The following is a 17,709-nucleotide window of genomic DNA, read 5'->3' on the forward strand; positions in this document are numbered from 1 at the left end:
GCCAGTTAAGAGCTTTAGATCTTGCTGAGTGTGGAGGCATATTCCTTTAGTCCCAGCACTCATGAGGCAAGATCATGAGGGAAGGCAGATCTCTGTGAGTTCGAGGCCAGCCTGGTCTACAGAGTAAGTTCCAGGATAGCCAGCTTCACAGAGAGATCCTGTCTTGAGCCCCACTCCCCTGCAAAAAAAGAATCTTTGCACACACCCATAACACTCAGCCTCACACTAACCCCACCTCCTGCTCTCCTGTCTCCATTGCCTCTGTAGATCAGAGTGAGCCTGTCTTAGCATCAGACTTTCATAATCTGAGGGTCTGGCAATATGTAAGCCCTCTAGTTATATGCTATTAACAACAGGTAAGACAGAGACAAACATTAACTGAGTGTGGGTCCCTTGAAAGTCGGGGGCTGTGTGACCATGAGGGTCACACACCCATGAACCTGGCCCAGCATGGCGTAACACGAGGACAGATTGTCCGCTGAAGGCATATTAAGTAGCTCTGTGCCTTGGCACTGGGGCATCCACCCTCAGCAAAGGCTGCTGACATTTCAGCCTCTAAGAGAGGCTGCTGAGTGTCACTCTCTCCCTAAGACATCGGCCTCACTCCCATGGATTCACTCCACGACAGGTCACAAGAAAGGCTGTCACGCATCCTAGTGCCTCAGGTGTCTGTGGAGACATTTATTAACCCCATGTCCCAGTTCATAATAAACCTGGCCGGCATACCTCCATTTTCTTCTTGTCCCCCTGTACTTTTCCTGGGCTTTCATACATCACTCTCCACACTCAGGGCATGCCAACCCTTTCTGGAAACATCCAGAGGCTCTCTTAGGTGCTCCTCAATTTAATTAAGTTAATAAATTAACCATGAGTTCTAGTTTGAAAGGGAAAGATCCCCATAGGCTCAAGTATTTGAACACTTGGTCCCCAGTTGGTGCTGCTGCATGGGAGAGTTATAGAACCCTTGTGAGGTGAAGGCTGGCTAGAGGAAGTTAGCCACTGGTGTGTGCATGCCCGTGTGTGACTGTGAGTGTGTGCGCATGTGCAAGTGCAAGTGGGGGCCACAGGTCTGTGTCAGATATCCTTCTCATTTGCTCTGCACCTTATTTTTTGATATACTGAACCTGGAACTCTAATTTAGCCAGACTGAGGGTGTCTGTCTGTCTGTCTATCTGTTTTGTTTTTCCAGTTCCACATCTTGTTCCCTCTCTGTTTCCTGAAGAGATGTGATTGGACCAACTGCCATGCCTTCCCTGCCATGAAGGACTGTACCCCATGGGGCAGCAAGCCAGAATAAGCCCTCCCTTCCTTCAATTGCCCTTTGCAAGTATCTTGTCACATCACTGAGAAAAGTAACTGACCTGGGAATCATCAGACAGAGCTGTCCCCGAGAAATGCCAGTGAGAAAGCCTGAGGATCTGAATTAACGTGGCATAGAGACCAGAAGGTCAACAAAAGCTGAATGTCTGCTTGCACAGGCTGGGGCCTGAGGCACTCAGTGGGGCATGTGGCTAAGGGAGAAGTTGGGGAAGATCAAGAAGACCAACATGTGGCTGTTGGTATGAGGGTGGCCATAGGAAGTGTAATTGTTTGGATTTGAATTGCCCCCCTCCAAGGGCTCATGTATCTAAATAACTGCCCTACCCCCAGCCCTTGCACCTGGTGATGCTATTTCTGAAGGTTGTATAACCTTTAGGAGGTAGGACCTGCTAGCAGTGGTTCTTAACCTGTAGGTTACAACCCTGTGGAGTGAGGGTCTCCCAAGAGTGTTGGAAAACACAGATATCTACATTATGATTTATAACGGTAGCAAAACTACAGTTATGGTTTGGGGTCACCACAATCTGAGGAATTGTATTAAATGATGGCAGCATTGGGAAGGTTGAGAACTACTGTGCTAGATGAAGCGGGTCGCTGGAGGTGGGCCTTGAGGGTAATAGCCCACCCCAGCACAGGCTGTTTTCTTGTCTGTTGAGGTGGGATTAAGCAAGCCACCTCATGCTTCTGCTGTCACAGCTATGAGCCATTCCATTGACTTCCCTGCTGAAACAGACTGCATTCCCTCAGGCCATCAACTAAAGCAAGTCCCCATTCCCCAAGCATGGCTGTGAATTCATGCACCCATGCATGCATATATGGAAGCTGGAGGTCTACATTGGTGTCCTCTATTACATTGGAACTTTGTTTTTTGAGACAGGGGCTCTTACTGAACCTGGAGCTCATTAATTTGGCCACACTGCCCAGGTAAGCTTGTTTCCGCCTCTCAGAACCAGAATTACAGGTGCACATAGCCACGTCTGGCTCCTTTTTTTGAGTATTAGGTATCTGAACTTTGGTCTTTGTGATTGTGTAACAAGTACTTTACCCACTGAGCCATGTCCCCGGTCACCTTCCTCTCAAAAATTGCTTGTCAAAGATTTGGCCCAGCAGTAAGAGAAGTAACAAATAGAGTTTAAATTAGTTCCCTCATTCTGATGTTTCTATAGGTCCTACAGGGGGAGCTAAGAGGCTTGCAGCGGAGGCCTGCTGCTCCCTACCTGCTCCAAGGTCAGAGAAGGACCAGTCTCAGACCAGTTTCTCTTTTCTTTTTTTTTTTTTTTCTTTTTTTTTTTTTAAACTTTTTTTTTTTTGTTCTTTTTTTTTTTTTTTCGGAGCTGGGGACCGAACCCAGGGCCTTGCGCTTCCTAGGTAAGCGCTCTACCACTGAGCTAAATCCCCAGCCCCTCAGTTTCTCTTTTCTGATCTCTCTCTTCTGTCTGTCTCTCTGTCTCTCTCCTCTGTCTCTTTCCCCTCATGGGAACAAACTGGAGCCACAGAGCCAATTGTGGTCGTACGGAATGAACGCCTCAGACAAGGGCAAGTGTTACGTCAGCTCACAAATAGACAAAATAGAGACAGGCACACTGTGTTCAGCGAGTGCCTCAGAGGTGACAGTGTGGCTCTCTCTGACTCTGGAGTTCACCGCTTGGGCCCAAATCCCAGCTCCTCCCCAGTCTGTTTCCATATCTGTAAAAATTTCAGTTGTACCAGTCCTTACTTGAAAGGATTGTAGAGCAAGTCAAAGCACGAAATGTTAATGGCGCCTCGTATAAAGCTGGCGCTCAGTAAATAGATGCTGAGTGAATGAGGGTTTTGGAAGTTTTCCAAGGAAGAAACTCAGAGATGGTTTCTTTCCTGCATGTGAACAACAGAGTCTAGACAGGGAAAGGTCTGGCTTTGTTCAGAATACTTCTCAGTATACTACATTCAACTTGGGGTTGGGGTGGGGCACAAGGACCGAAAGGAGAGTGTTAAAACCCACGGAGATGAAGTTGGGGATTTAGCTCAGTGGTAGAGTGCTTGCCTAGCAAGCGCATGGCCCTGGGTTTGGTCCTCAGCTCTGGGAAAAAAAAAAAAAAGACAAAAATAACAAAAAGACCCAAACCCATGGAGAAATGGTTTCTCTTCTCTGTGTATTGAGAGTCTCATTCCAGACCCAGGTGTCACCTCCTCTAGGGGACTTGTCCAGGTTCCCACCCCTTCATCCCTTTACACTCTGGCTTCTGCTCTGCTCTTCAGCATCCAGCTTGGCGTTGAAAGGAGTCCTACCCTGGTTGTGTTCGTTGGAACATCATGGGGATACGATCCTAACACAGGAAAGGGTAGGTTTCTCAGCCTTGGTCTTCTTAACCATCAGAAGGGAAGGTGAGCGAAAGCTGAATGTCTGCCTGAGGCACCCAGCGGGTGTTCTGTAGTTAGTTCCTGTGAACTGAAACATTCCCTCCCAGGGGAGGTACAGGCCTCACAACAAGAGCTTCAGGACTCACAGGGTCCCTCTCCAAGGCTCTACAAGCAGTAGACAGTTGCTGGGCAGGAGGAGGCCTGCAAGCTGGGCAGAGAACTCCAATGACCCAACGTTTTGTGAATGCAATAGGCACACTGGCTCAGCAAGCTAGACTTTTGGTATAATCATTCCTTTGTTTTGTCAAGAGTGTTCTGTCCGAGGTGAATAGGTCTCCCCCCAAGTAAGGCCCCACGACACAATTTCCTCCCCACCGGGATCAACAGAAACAAAGGTGGGGTTTGGGTGGAATAGTGGCCCAGCCTCTGCTGTGGGTGCCAAGGCATGTAATTGGGGTGGATTGATCTTAGAGTGGAGGGCAACCCCAGCCGGCTTTCTTTTCCATGTGAAGCAGAATGGTGGGCCTCTTTGCTAGTGTAGGTGATCCCGTTTTGCTGATGCAGCTGTCTGAGTCATCTGCGTTCCCGTGAGTAGCCTCTTACCCCATGTTCCTGTTAGCGATTCTAACAAACTCATTGGTTCACTATTTGGAATTGTTTCTTTGAACCACCAACACCTTATCTGGTGTGAATAGGTATTAGTACACGTCACCCCAGCAAAACTGTGCAAGCAGACTGCGTGAGCCGTGCTTCTGTCAGAAACTCACACAGATGCCTCTCCTTGTCTTGACCTTCTATGTGGATTCTCTCCTTGCTGGATTGTAGTGAAAACCTAGACACCTCTGAAATGATTTGACTGTTTTTAGCACAATCTGGTGTAGGACAGACCAATGTCCAGTCTTGAACTGGATCCCACTGGAGCCTGCTGTTGCACTGTGTCCAGACTGTCTTCTGAGGGGCTCAGATAGAAGGAGACAGCAGGGGACTGGAAGCTGGTGAAATTACCGCACCAGGGGAAAACAACAGCTAGGCACTGCCTTGTCCAGGTTCTGAGGGTCACATGTCCCTGGTTCTTGGGTGCTGCTGGCCAAATCTGGATCATGGAAACCCTGGACTAATCTGGAACCTCAATGGATGGGCACATAGCGTGGCTGGCAGCCAGAGTCCTGGGCTCCTTGACACTAGGCATGCAGTGGTCACCATTGGAGATGTGCTGTTGGTACCTACAGTGTTGCAAAGGGTTTAACTTGCCTTACCTGTCCTTACAGAGCTCTGAGGCCCTAGCTCTAAGCCACCCTGTTTAGGGTACCTTGCTTCAGCCGTCCAAGCACAGTAACACCACGGGAGAAGACAGTCTCCGCACCACACCTTCTAGGCAGCACAAGGCTCCCGTGGTAATACAGGAGCGCAGTTACTGGAGATGAACCCTGCCTGTCTTCTCCCCACCCTCTTGAACTTTTGCCCCTCCTCCTCCCAAAGGGGATCAAAGTTTCCATTTCTCAGCCTTGCCCCTGTAACAGTCTATACTCACGGTCTGCCCATAGACAGGCCCGGGACATACTGGCACCTGTGGCCGAGTGATCCACGGAGACTTTGAAGTGGTTTGCCATTTACCAACAAGCTCCTTCCTTGGCTGCCTTTTACTCTTTGCCTACACTGCTATGTGTTTGATTCTATACCTGCCTCAAAAGTCAAGAGCGAGAGCAAGTTAGAGCTGAAGAGATGGTTCAGCAATTAGAAACACTTGCTACATGTCCTAGCTTGCCTTCTATTGCTGTGACAGAACGCCATGAGCGAAAACAATGAGGGGAGTGAAGGTTTCTTTGCCTTACCTAGCCCAATCACAGTCCATCACAATCGGAAGTCAGAGCAGGAGCTCAAGGCAGGAACCTGGAGGCAGGAACCGAAGCAGGGGCCACGGAGGGGTGCTGCTTACTGGCTTGTTCCCCAGGCTTGCTTAGCTTGGTTTTTAAAAAAGAGATTTATTTATTTTATGTGCATGGATGTTTTGCCTGTATGTGTGGCTGTGTGAGGGAGTCACATCCCTTGGAACAGGAGTTACAGACGATTGTAAGTTGCCATGTAGGTGATGGGAATTGAATCGAGCGAGGTCCCCTGGAAGAGCAACCCAGTGCTCTCAACCACTAATCCATCTCTTCAGCTCTTAGCTTGATTTCTTTTCTTTCTTTCTTTTTTTTTTTTTTTTTTTTTGGTTCTTTTTTTCGGAGCTGGGGACCGAAAGCTTGATTTCTTATATAACCTGGGACCACTGCTTACAGTGGGCTGGGTCGCTAGAAGTCAACCGTTAATCAAGAAAATGCCCTGCAGGTCAATCTGGTGGAGCCATCCCTTAGTTGAGATTCCCTCTTCCCGTATGGGTTTGGGTCAAATTGACAAAAAACAAGCAGCAAATCACTCTTACAAAGGACTCAGCCTGGGCCTGCTCTTGTCAGGGACACCGGGATGAAGACAGAACCAGGCTCACAGCTACAGTCAAGTGCAGTCTAGGTTTAAAACACAGGGCTTTATCTATTGCCTTATTAGCATACACTGTTCCAAAACATTGTCAAGTCCAAGATCATCCAGGTGGGAGTGGAGGGATGAGATTCGTTTATAGAAGTTCTAGAATAGAGGGGAATGCCTGTCTCTGAGGCCCCAGTGATTCTAGTTCACAACTGGAGAGCCCAACCCCGCCTTAACAAAAGGTTCATTTTGTGTCCGGTGTCTCAGGTGTTGCTGCAAGGGAGTAATCCGGGGCTGTTTGGCTCACCAGGCCTAGGGTACCCAGTTTTCCTGACTGCCGTCAACTCCATCACAAGTATTACCAGAGGAGGATTAGATTCTTTGTTTGCATTCCGACTTTAGTGTTTGTTTAGCATCCCTGGTTTACAAAAGGTTTCCACAGGTAGCTCATTTGATCTGTGGGGAGGAGGAGGGTGGTTACTGATGTATACACCAGGGCTGAACTGATGATGGCCAGTCCTGTTCTGGGGGTTCCTTATATCTGTCATATCTGTCGAGCCTCTAAGCCTGAGAGCGTTGCCTTCAAGAGGTTTTGATATGTAATAGTTTGCTTCTTGGGCAAACATGGTGGCATGCAGCAGTAATTCTAGCACTTGAGAAGCCAAGGTAGGCAGATCCCAAGTTCTAGGCCAGTCTGGAACACAGCAAGATCTTGCAAGTCTCAAAACATTAAAATGAAATAAAAAAGGACAAAAATGTACACAAAAACAATATTTATTAATTGATTGATTGATTTGGGTCTCAGCCAAAGCTAGGCTTGAATTTAACTATGTAGCCCTAACTGGCCTTTGATTCAGGATCCTCCCACGTCCACCTACCAAGTCCAGGAAGGACAGGTGTACACTACCACAGATATTCAAATAATAGCTTTTAGCAATATGAAATCTAAGCCACACTGGGTAATAACATAGTCTTTTTGCTGCCCTGACATCATCGAGTTCGGAGGCTGAAGGACTCTGTCAGTATCTCTGCAGAGCTGGGAGCCTCCTTGACACAGTCGCCAGAACTCCAGAGCCAGGCTGTTTCCTATCATTATCTCAGACTACTGCATATTGGGTAATCTATGAAGAAACTTATTTCTCACAGTTCTACAGGCTGGGAAATCCAGAAGATGGTGCTGGCATTTGGTGAGGGTCTCTGTGCTCCACAGAATGGCACAGAAGGGCCAGCATTGTGTCAAACTTAATCTTCATCAAGAACCTGCTCCTATGATAACTAACTGAGCCCACAACACATCTACGTATTCATATCACGCCTTAAAGGACTCACCCCTTAATACTACAACATTTAGTAAAACTTTAAGAGTGTGTGTAGTGTGTGTCTTACATGTGTATGTGTTTGTGCATGTGTGTGTGCATACGTGTGTGTGTGTGTGTGTGTGTGTGAGAGAGAGAGAGAGAGAGAGACAGACAGACAGACAGACAGACAGACACCAAATATCTTGTTTCTGGACAAGGATGCTGTGCAATGGTGTTAAGGAGCCTGTGGGGTTGTGTCTGCAAGTCCTATTCAGCCTGAGAACCAAGCGGTGGGGGAAGGAGGGGTGACTGTAGCAGCTGCTGAGGATGGAGACATCATTGCTTAGGTGCTAGGGAGGAAACCAGCCCTGCCTATCCTGCCTGGCCTGTCTTCCTGTTTGTCTCCCCTGTACCCTGTCTGCCTCACTGGCCTGCTCCTCTGTCTTCCTTTCTGTTCTTCCTGCACTGAGTGCCCTGCCTGCCCCACCCACCCCCCTGTCCCACCTACCTTGCCTGTCCCTCCTGCCCGCCTTGTCTGTCTTAGTTTCTCCCCCTCTGCCGCAGAACAGTGCAGACCTGACTTCCCAGGCTCCTCTTCCTGGCCTCTGGAAGCACAGCAGCAGTCTCAAGTTACACTTGCACCTAAGATAATGAGTTCATCCTGGGAGCGAAAAGAAAGCCCAAACATGAGTGGTGTGGGCTGTCTGCCCTCTGAACCTCCAGCTCAACAAAGTCTTCATCCAGGAAGGCAGCCCTGGGTGCTTAACACAGATCCAGTTGATTATCTGCCAGGAAAACCTTATGTGAGCCGCAGTGCTTGTTTGTTTCCATGGTCAGATGGAGCTCATAGTTCCTTTTGGGGAGGCAGGCCCATGCAACCCCCAGAGAGTGTTTCCTGGGGACTCCCATCCCCTGGAAATGGCAGCAGTAACTCATCTCCCTGGCTCAGCTTTTGCAGGCAGAATGCAATGCCATCTGCCTTATTTACTTATTTATTCCCAGCTCCACGGCTCAGAGGAGAAGCGAGCCGTTGGAGCCTCCTGAATCCTAATGATGCTCCAAGCAGGCATTCGCCCTGGCACCTCCCCCCCCCCCCCCCCCCCCGCCCAGCAACTGGGCTGATCCTGTCTGGTCCCTCACACACCCAAGTCTGGAAATTCAGACTGTGGTTTTCTATCTGTTGCCCTGCTAATTGGGTTGTTACTTACAGAGACGAAGGGATGGATTTTCGAGAACGATCACTTGGAGGAACAACACATCGGATCATAAACACCATGTTTCCAGAAAGCTCCATGTATCCTAGCAGCAAAATGGGAAAACACAACTGGCAGACAGTCCCGGGCCGGTGGGAGACATGGCCCATCTCCGGGACTGGGTGTTTTAGTGGAGCTCAGAGGATGAGAAGGACCATTTCAGGAGTTTATTGCACTCTTAGGGGGCAAGTATGTGGCCTCTAGTGGTCTCTAAGATGTCGGGGACGAAGGATGCCTCATCTCTAGCCTCCCCTGCCCCCCAAAAAATGCAGTTCAAGCTGCATGCAATTGTCCAAGACCAAGGAGGGCCAGGTGGAAGGTGAGAGAGGCCAAGCAGGAGAAACAGACACACTGGGGCATGTGCTTTTGAATTTGTTAATTTATCTCTGACCTGGGAGCACCAGCCGGAGGCCTTACAAGGGGGAAGATCGATGCTCAGAGGAGATCACTAGGGTAAGGACCTGATAGGGCTTTATGTTATACTAGGACCAGGCTTGCGCCCCAACCTTTGATTTTTAGAGGCAGGATTTCGCCGTGTAGTCCTGGCAGTCCTAGAACTCACTATGTAGATCAGGCTGGCCTTGAACTCTCAGAGTTCTGCTTGCCTCTGCCTCCCGAGTGCTGGGATTAAAGGTGTGTGCCACCTCCTGGCTGGCCCATGTATTTTATTTTATTTTATTTTTTTACATTTCCTGTGTAGTCCACAGGCAGGGACAGCTTGTGTCCAAAAGTACCCATTTTGGGGATATGGTAAATAGGGGCTGTATGTGGCCTGCCCTCCACTCACCACCGCACAGTACCCAGGGTGTTTTGCCTTTTCATGAGAAGGGTCCTTTTCTAGGTCACTGCAGGGCTAGCAGAGTCCTTGAATCCAGGAGAATAAAATAGCAAGAAAGGGCCAGGTGCAGCTGAGGGACAGAACAAAACTTCAGAAAAAGACCGGCTCTGCTACGCTACTCATGACTGACATCAGAGGGGTGGGGGTGGAGGTGGGGTGGGGGTGAGGAGAAGCAGGACTGGATCCCAGCATTCCTGATATGCTGTGGGTTCTTGTGGCTGTGTTCTTTGGTGAACAACCCCCTCTCCCCCGAGGCTCCCTCTGCATTTGTCCTCAGTCAATCCAGGTAATCCACCCCCTGCAGATGCTGTTACAGGCAGACCTCATCCTGCTGGTCAAGATTATGCCGACCATCACCCTCAGGCTTTACATGAGTGGTGGGAGTCCTCACCCCTGCTCTCCACAGCCATGCTGAAGATGTGACACACAGATTTACTCAGACTTGCCCAGCAGGTTTCATCTTACCAGAGCCTCCATGTAATTAACCGTTTCTCCCAAGCATCCGCCATCATGAAGCAGTTGCCATGGAAACTTACCGAATCCCTTGGCCCGAAGTCATGGCAGTGAGAAAAACCAGGTGTTTGGTGATAGAATTGAGGCTTTTACATTTCCTGTGGCAAGGGGTGTGCAGATTGTTACTGCCCCTTCCTGTCACCCCGCTGTGCAGATTATTGGCCCGTGTTAGGGTACCCAAGAGGTGGAAGGATGACTGAGAGCAGGGGCTGTCCAGGGGTTTGACTTTCTCTGAGTTGCTACCCTACCAAGGTGGGCTTTTTTTGCTGCTGCAAGCTGCCCTCTTGTAAGTGAGCCTTTACCCATGCTCCTAGGATAAGCCCAGTGATCTAGTTTGCTTCCCTGCAGCAGTGATGAAACACCAACCAAAAGCAAACTGAAGGAAGAACGGGCTTATTTGATTTACAGCTTCCTCAAGAGAAGCCAAGGCAGAAACTCAAGACAGGAACTGAAACAGAGACCACAGATGAATGCTGCCTATTGGCTTGCTCTCCTTGGCTTCCTCACCTGCTTTATTATACAGCATCAGGACCGCCTCCCCAGTGGTAGCACCACCCACAGTGGGCTGGGTCCTCCCACATCAATCAGCGGTCAAGGAAATCCTTACAGGCCAATCTGATGGAGGCGATTTCTCAGTTGAGTTCCCCTCCTAGGCATATCTTGTTTCTGTGAAGTTGACAAATAAAATACTACAATACCCAAATAAATTCACCGAGCTGAACTTGGATGGTGTCCTTCCTGGGTCTGTCAGTCCCTCTCTGTGGTGCGTAGATGGTTCTCCATCTCTCCGGGAGGCATCATATGGTACTAGCAGGACAGAGGGACCTCATTTGCAGACATGGGCTTTCTGCAAGGACCGGTCCAATACTTTGCCCACTTTGAATGATGCACACAGTAGGTGCTTGGGTAATCATCCCAGATGAACGTAGTCAAACTCTTTACACAGCATTGTCTGGCTACTTCTTCTCTTCCTGTCTTCACCTAAATAACTCAGGAGATTTTCTTTCTTTTTCCTTTCCCAAACCATGGCCTACAGGCTCATGCTCATGCATATCTGTGTGTGTGTGTGTGTGTGTGTGTGTGTGTGTGCATGTGTCCAGTTACAAAATATAGAAGTCTGAGAAAAACTTGCAGAAGTCATTCTCTTCTCCTGCCACAAGGATTTTGAGGATCAATTACAGGCTATCTTTCTTATCAGCACACACACAGACACCATCATCTCACACCCATGAGCACTCACATATACTCCATCTCACTCACACCCATGAGCGCACACAAACACACACACACACACACACACACACACACACACACACCATCTCACAGCTATGAGCACACATGTTCAGTTTCCTTGTAGGACTGTGGCCTCTAAGCCCTGGTCTCTGAATCTTTGTACCTGGGGCTTCTCCTAGCCGATTTGTCTCCTAGAATCCCACTCTGGGACATCTCAATCCTCCATTGCTCTCTGAGTCCTGGCTCCAGCCACTCCCTGATATAGTCCTTGACCTCCGAATCCCACACATTTTTTTTTACATTTTCCTCTTTGATATATGGCCCTGCCGGCAGGAAAGGGTGAGGAGGGGCTCCCAGCAGAGCAGCCTGGCAGTCTGAATCCTGTCTTCATACATCTATCCACAGCCTTATCAGCTGGGGTAGTAACTTGTACTCATTGGGGTTGTCAAGGAGATAATAGGAAATGGTTTCTATCAGGAGAATCATATAGTCAGCCGATTGTCATGCAGACAAGAATGAGACAGTTCCTGAGGAGTCACTACAAACAAGAGAAAGACCTATACAAGGTCACATGAGCAGCTGTTAGCAGAACCATGACCAGATGTCCTTTCACTGTACATCTTGACTGCGGTCCTTATAGCTCCCACCTTTGGGCAAGAAATGAAGTCAGCACGAGAAAATGAGCATCCTGAAGACCAAAGTGGAGCCTTTTGTGCCCCTAGATTTTTGAGAACACAGCAGCGAGTCAGCCATTTTAGCCATAGCAGGAGCTCTAGCTCCCTAGGGGAGCTGTCATCTCCGAATCACTGACAAGCAGAAGGACGTACCTCCTCCTCAGACACCGATGGACGGATGCACAAATTGGATTACAAATCTGGAGATGCAAGCATGTTGATAAGTACTTGCGCACATAAGACACGCACTGGCTGACATGTCATATATTTAGTCATGGCTGGAAGGCCCCAGGACCAGTGGAGCCTGTCGCTCAGTGTGTTAGATAAGGGGTTGGAGCCTCCAGTGCCTGTGTTCTCATTCACACACATCCCTGTGCACACCCACACGCTGTCATTCTGGCCTGTGTGTGTGGGGACAAGAACAGGAGTGAATACTAAATGCACTTAGCTTAAGCAGGTGCGTGGGTGCACCTTGACACACACACACAGAGAAACACACACACACACACACACACACACACACACACACACACACACACACACTTCCCAGATGGGCAGCCAAAGAGTATGGGGCACAGCCCCATGAGAGCAACAGTGATCCTGCTCAGGGGTGGTTTGCGTTGTCATGGAGACAAGAACAGAAGATATTGCATTGGGAGGCGGGCATCATGTGTGGGTAGCTAAGCACCACAGATCCACAGATCTCAAGGAGTGGGGGTGGGTGCTGGAGGCTCGGAGTTGGGAAGTGGGGTTCTGGGCAGGGATAGGGTGCCCTAGGATGTCAGGATTGGGGGCATAAACACGGTTGTGAGATTCTGAGCTGATCACTGGTTGCCAGACTGTGAGGATTCTCTTTCTCACAGTACAGTGGCAATCCCTCTCAGGGCAATTGTGCTGAGACCACAGCCAAGGCAAAGCCCACCAGCAAGTGCAAGACATAGGTTGGAAGCAGAAAATGTCAACTGTTTATGAGATGACAGCCGTGCTACCAATGGGCAGAAAGAATAATTTAGCTTCCCTCAATTCAAAGTCATCCTAACTGAGGAGCAAAAGTAAAATAGAAAACTCTGCTGTGGTCAGATCTGTAGCTGCAACCCTGAGCTGTCTGCCCATGTCCCCAAGTTTATGGTGCTTCTTGCTCTGTTGAAGGTAGTCATGGTGATGGACAGGGTTCCAGTATCCCTGATATTGATCACTGAACCCAGCTACCTCTGGTGACTGCATGGCGGCTGAACATTGCACTGTGTCTGGAATGGAGCCTGGCTGGCACCTCTGTCCTGGGTAGAGCTGGTTTAACCTGGACCATGGGCTCCAGCTGCCTGGCTTGAGTGTGTGCTCCTAGCCATTCATTCTTTACCTTGACTGCATTCAACCGGACAGTGAACACACAAGTCGGGGCTGTAGGAAACAGCACATTGTCCTAACTTGCAGGCCTCCCAGCATCCTCAGCACTCCTGAGCCTGGCCAAAGCCGGAGAGCTTCTCTGGGTACTGTGTCCCATCTGAGAGTATCAAAGGTTAAGATAAGCTCTACAGGCCACGGATAGGCAGTGCTGGGCAGTGGCTGGACCCTCCACCCTCTCCGTGCCTGTGTGGTACTATGCCCATCCAAACCCATGAGAGCTGCTTCTATCCCATTTCTGGAAAGAGGAAGGTAGGCTCAAGCCTGGCAAAATAATGGACCTCATCACCAAGGACCAGGTTCAAATCTTTCCCATGCCTCTCACTGGCTATATGTCCTGCAGGAAGCCCCATGACCTCCCTGAGGCTTGTGCCTAGGGCCTACTGCCTTAGACCTCAAAAAAAAAATTTTTTTTTTTGGTTCTTTTTTTCGGAGCTGGGGACCGAACCCAGGGCCTTGCTCTTCCTAGGCAAGCGCTCTACCACTGAGCTAAATCCCCAACCCCGACCTCAAATTTCTACTGAGTCTGAGTCTGACAGAGTTGGGGAGCTGAGGTTGTCCTTCTTCAAAGCAGCCTCTTCCCTTCCCATGCCTCTCCAGTGGCCCCAGTGGGGGCCCTGGGCCTTAAGGATCAGAAAAGGCCCAGGATGGTGTGGTCCGTTGTGTGACTGGTGGCTGTGTGGGGAAATTGAGGAAGCCATTGGGCAAAGCACGAGCCTCTCTACCCTTAGAGGTCTCAGGAAGCAGGAGGGCCCGAGGCAGACTCACAGGCCTTCGTGGGTGTGGGAGGAGACAAAGTGCTCATTGCTCTGTCTGCAATCTTTCCAGGTTTCTTGGAAATGTTTGCTCTGACAGAAGGGGGGAAATCTGTTTCTATGGCAACCTAATATCTTCCTTTCCCAAGCTGAGTCCTCAAGAGGAAATAATCTCAGAAATAACCAAGGAATTTGTACAAATTTCATTGGGCTTCTTGGGCACAGGTCTTGAAGCAATCAACGATCCTCCTTTCCCAGGTCAGTGAGGGCAGCATACCTTTATTAGACTCAGCCACTCATCCCCTCAACAAACACTAGCTAGGACCCTACACAGGATCCTGGTTAGAGCCTGCAGATACAGAAGACTGTAATTTGGTTCAGGACTCAAGGAGCATCCAGTGTGGTGGGGAGGAGTGAGGCATCTGACAGAGGTGGTGAGGCCATGCAAACCTGAGGGAGATGAGAAGGCTTCCGGGAAGAAGCCTGACTTGGCTGGGTCTTTAGGCTTCTCTGAACACTAGAAGCTCTGAGTAATGCGCTAGTCCAATCCGTGTGACGGACGAGAGCACTAATACCCCAAGCAGACAAACGATTTATCAAGGAAAAGCACATTAGTAACAACCCCCAGGGGTTGAAATGAGAGGCGCTTTTATATCTGACCTGAATAAATAATTTACTTCTGTATTTTAATAATTTAAAAGCCTTCATTTCGCCCATGTCTCATCCAAAAATAGAAACTTTGCCTTCTCTTTCTAGATTTCTCTTGAGGTGACAAGTGGGTACAGAGGCCAGAGTGGCAGTCGCTGGAGGGTTTAGGACATTTGGTTGGAGACATAGCAAACAGCCTTCCTCTGAGAAGCTCTGATACCCTGTCCCCTCCTTCAGGGTCATTCTGTCCCTACTTAGACCTCAGGTCAGTATACTACTGTTCCTCTGTATTGGGGTTCACGAGAGGAGCTGAACTGATAGACTATACAGAGAGGATTTATTACATCGGCTTGTGGGATGCAGTTGAGGTAACCCAACAATGGCTATCTCACATCAGAGAGGCGGAGAACCCAGTGGTCATTCAGTCCACAGGGCTGGATGTCTCAATCATCCCAATATAGCGCAAAGGTGTGGAGGATTCCTGGTCTTCACTCTACATTGGAATCCCAAAGAAACTGGTCAGGAATCAGCAAAGGGATGCTGCAGCAACAGAGTCGATGGTCTTGCCAGCGGGAGTAAGGGCAAGCAGGCAAAAAGCAAAGTTTCCTTCTTCCGTGTTCTTTTATGTGGCTGCCACTCAAGGTGGCATCCATGTTTAGGGCAAGTCTTCACTGCTTCCATTAATCTGGTCAAGGAAATTCCTCACAGGAACGCTCACTGTCCCTCAAAGGAGTGCCCAATGTCCCTCAAAGAAGTTCCCAGTGTCCCTCAAAGGGGTGCCCAGCAGCTTGTGGTTCAGTTGACTACAAGTGTAGTCAGTTCGACAACCAATGTTAGCCATCACACTTCCTAAGCCTTGGAAGTTTGCCTCATTACCAGGCCCTTTCCCTGACCTTATAGAATCATGACCCCCCTCCCCCACCCCTTTTTTGGAGTTGTTGAGTGAATTCAGCAAATCCATGTGTACATGGTTCTGACTCAGTCTTCCAGTTTGACACACAGTGCGCCCACAGTCTATAGGAGTTTCTGTTACTTGGGGTGGAGAGAGAGGTGGAGCACCAAGTGGGGAGAGGCATTAAAGGAAGACTAGAGAACCAGGGGGTCTGGGACAGAAGCCCACACTTCCACACTTCCCCTTGGGAATTCTGGAACTTTTCAGAAAAATTGACTAGTTCTCTCTCTCTCTCTCTCTCTCTCTCTCTCTCTCTCCACACACACACACACACACACACACACACACACACACACACACACACACATGCGCTCTTTTGTGCCCCTCTCATGCCACCAGCTTTCTTCTCCCTGAGAGCCAACAATGAAGATATTGAACAAGGTCCCTAATCCTTCACATGAGCCTGGTACCAGACAGATTTGCACAGAAATGCTACCACTGTCATCCACTGTCCCTGCTTGGACTTGGAGTCTGGATCCAGCCCCTGACATCTCCTAGGCAATGTGGCTGCACTGCAATGATCCCCAAGCCAGACAACATCCAACACAGCGCTAACACATCCTCCCCTCTCCGCAGACTCCACCCCGAGTACTAGCACTTCCAAGGAAATATTCAAGCCCCAGACTCAAAGCTTGCTTTTAAAAAGATTTATTTATTTATTTTATATACGTACACTGTAGCTGTCTTCAGACACACCAGAAAAGGGCATCAGATCCCATTACAGATGGTCATCAGGTTGGCTTCTTCAGGACTGTGTGATGTCACCAGCCTGTGTCCTCACCCAAAGCTGCTTCCTGCGTTCCTCCCTCAGAACTAAACAGGTGGGAATGGCCGCTGGGCGAGAGAGAGAGAGAGAGAGAGAGAGAGAGAGAGAGAGAGAGAGAGCGAGCGAGCTACAGAGAGTTTGGACAAAGGACTGAGGAACTCACCTCCACTGTATCTTGGGGTGCCACCTTACCTTTCTCTGTGACAGGAACATGTCCATGGGGGGGAGTGACGTAAGAGGAGAGCTCAGAAACACCCCTGGGGACCAGGAGGGAATTCAGGGCGTGTCACCATCCTACCCTCTTTCGACCCCATGACCATGGGGGAATGAACTGGGGTTCTACATGAGAACCTGCCGTCAACCAAGGGCAGATCGGCATCTTGGTGTCCCTCAGATCTCTGTGTCCCCAAGTGAGGTCCAGGCAAATCACCTCCCTTGCTGCAGCCTCCTGGAGTTGTTGAGATGATCAGCTGAGGTGTCCTGTGGGATGTGCCTAGAAGACAGGAAAGCAGCTTTGGGTGAGGACACAGGCTGGTGACATCACACAGTCCTGAAGAAGCCAACCTGATGACCAACCCTGAGTTTGGAAGAGGGGACCAATGGTTGCCTAAGGTACACAGTACTTATGATTGGTGCCACCAAGGGTTCCCCGGTCTGTCTTCCAGGGCTGGCAGGGATGGCTTTTCTTCTGGGCCAGGACCCGCAGACTTTATGGGGAACCCATTTTGCACAGTTAAGGAGGCTCTGAGTATAGCAACCTGGGGAAAGGACACTTAATGCGGAAGGTATTTGGGGACATATTTTGCAGTCAGTGGCTGTGACAAGGACAAGGAAGATTCAGAAGGTCACAGCAAGAGTGAGGATGGTCCCTGCAAGACAGGATAGTAACAGAAGGAGAGAAAACACTGAGCCTCCCCTCAGTTCCTTGGAGAGGGCACAAGCCAGGGTGTTGAAGGAGCCAAATACATTAGCCTGAGCACAGCATAGTTCTGCAAATCTGTGGGTCACGGAGCCATGGAGATACAGTATGGAACAGCCTAGAACTGGAGAATCACTCAGAGACATATTCCCAGTTGGTGCTTCTTAAATCAAGGCCAATGTCACTATGAAAGCACCACTGTGTATGTGCCACCCCAGAGCAGGCCGAAGCATGAAACAGACCTGACAGGGTCTCCGTTGGTTGGGAGCCCAGCTGTCCACACGAATTCATTTCTGACTGTCTTCCACATCCAATGGATGCCTCTATGGTTTGCAG

Source organism: Rattus norvegicus, chromosome 6 (assembly GCF_036323735.1).
Source record: "Rattus norvegicus strain BN/NHsdMcwi chromosome 6, GRCr8, whole genome shotgun sequence".
NCBI lineage: Eukaryota > Metazoa > Chordata > Mammalia > Rodentia > Muridae > Rattus > Rattus norvegicus.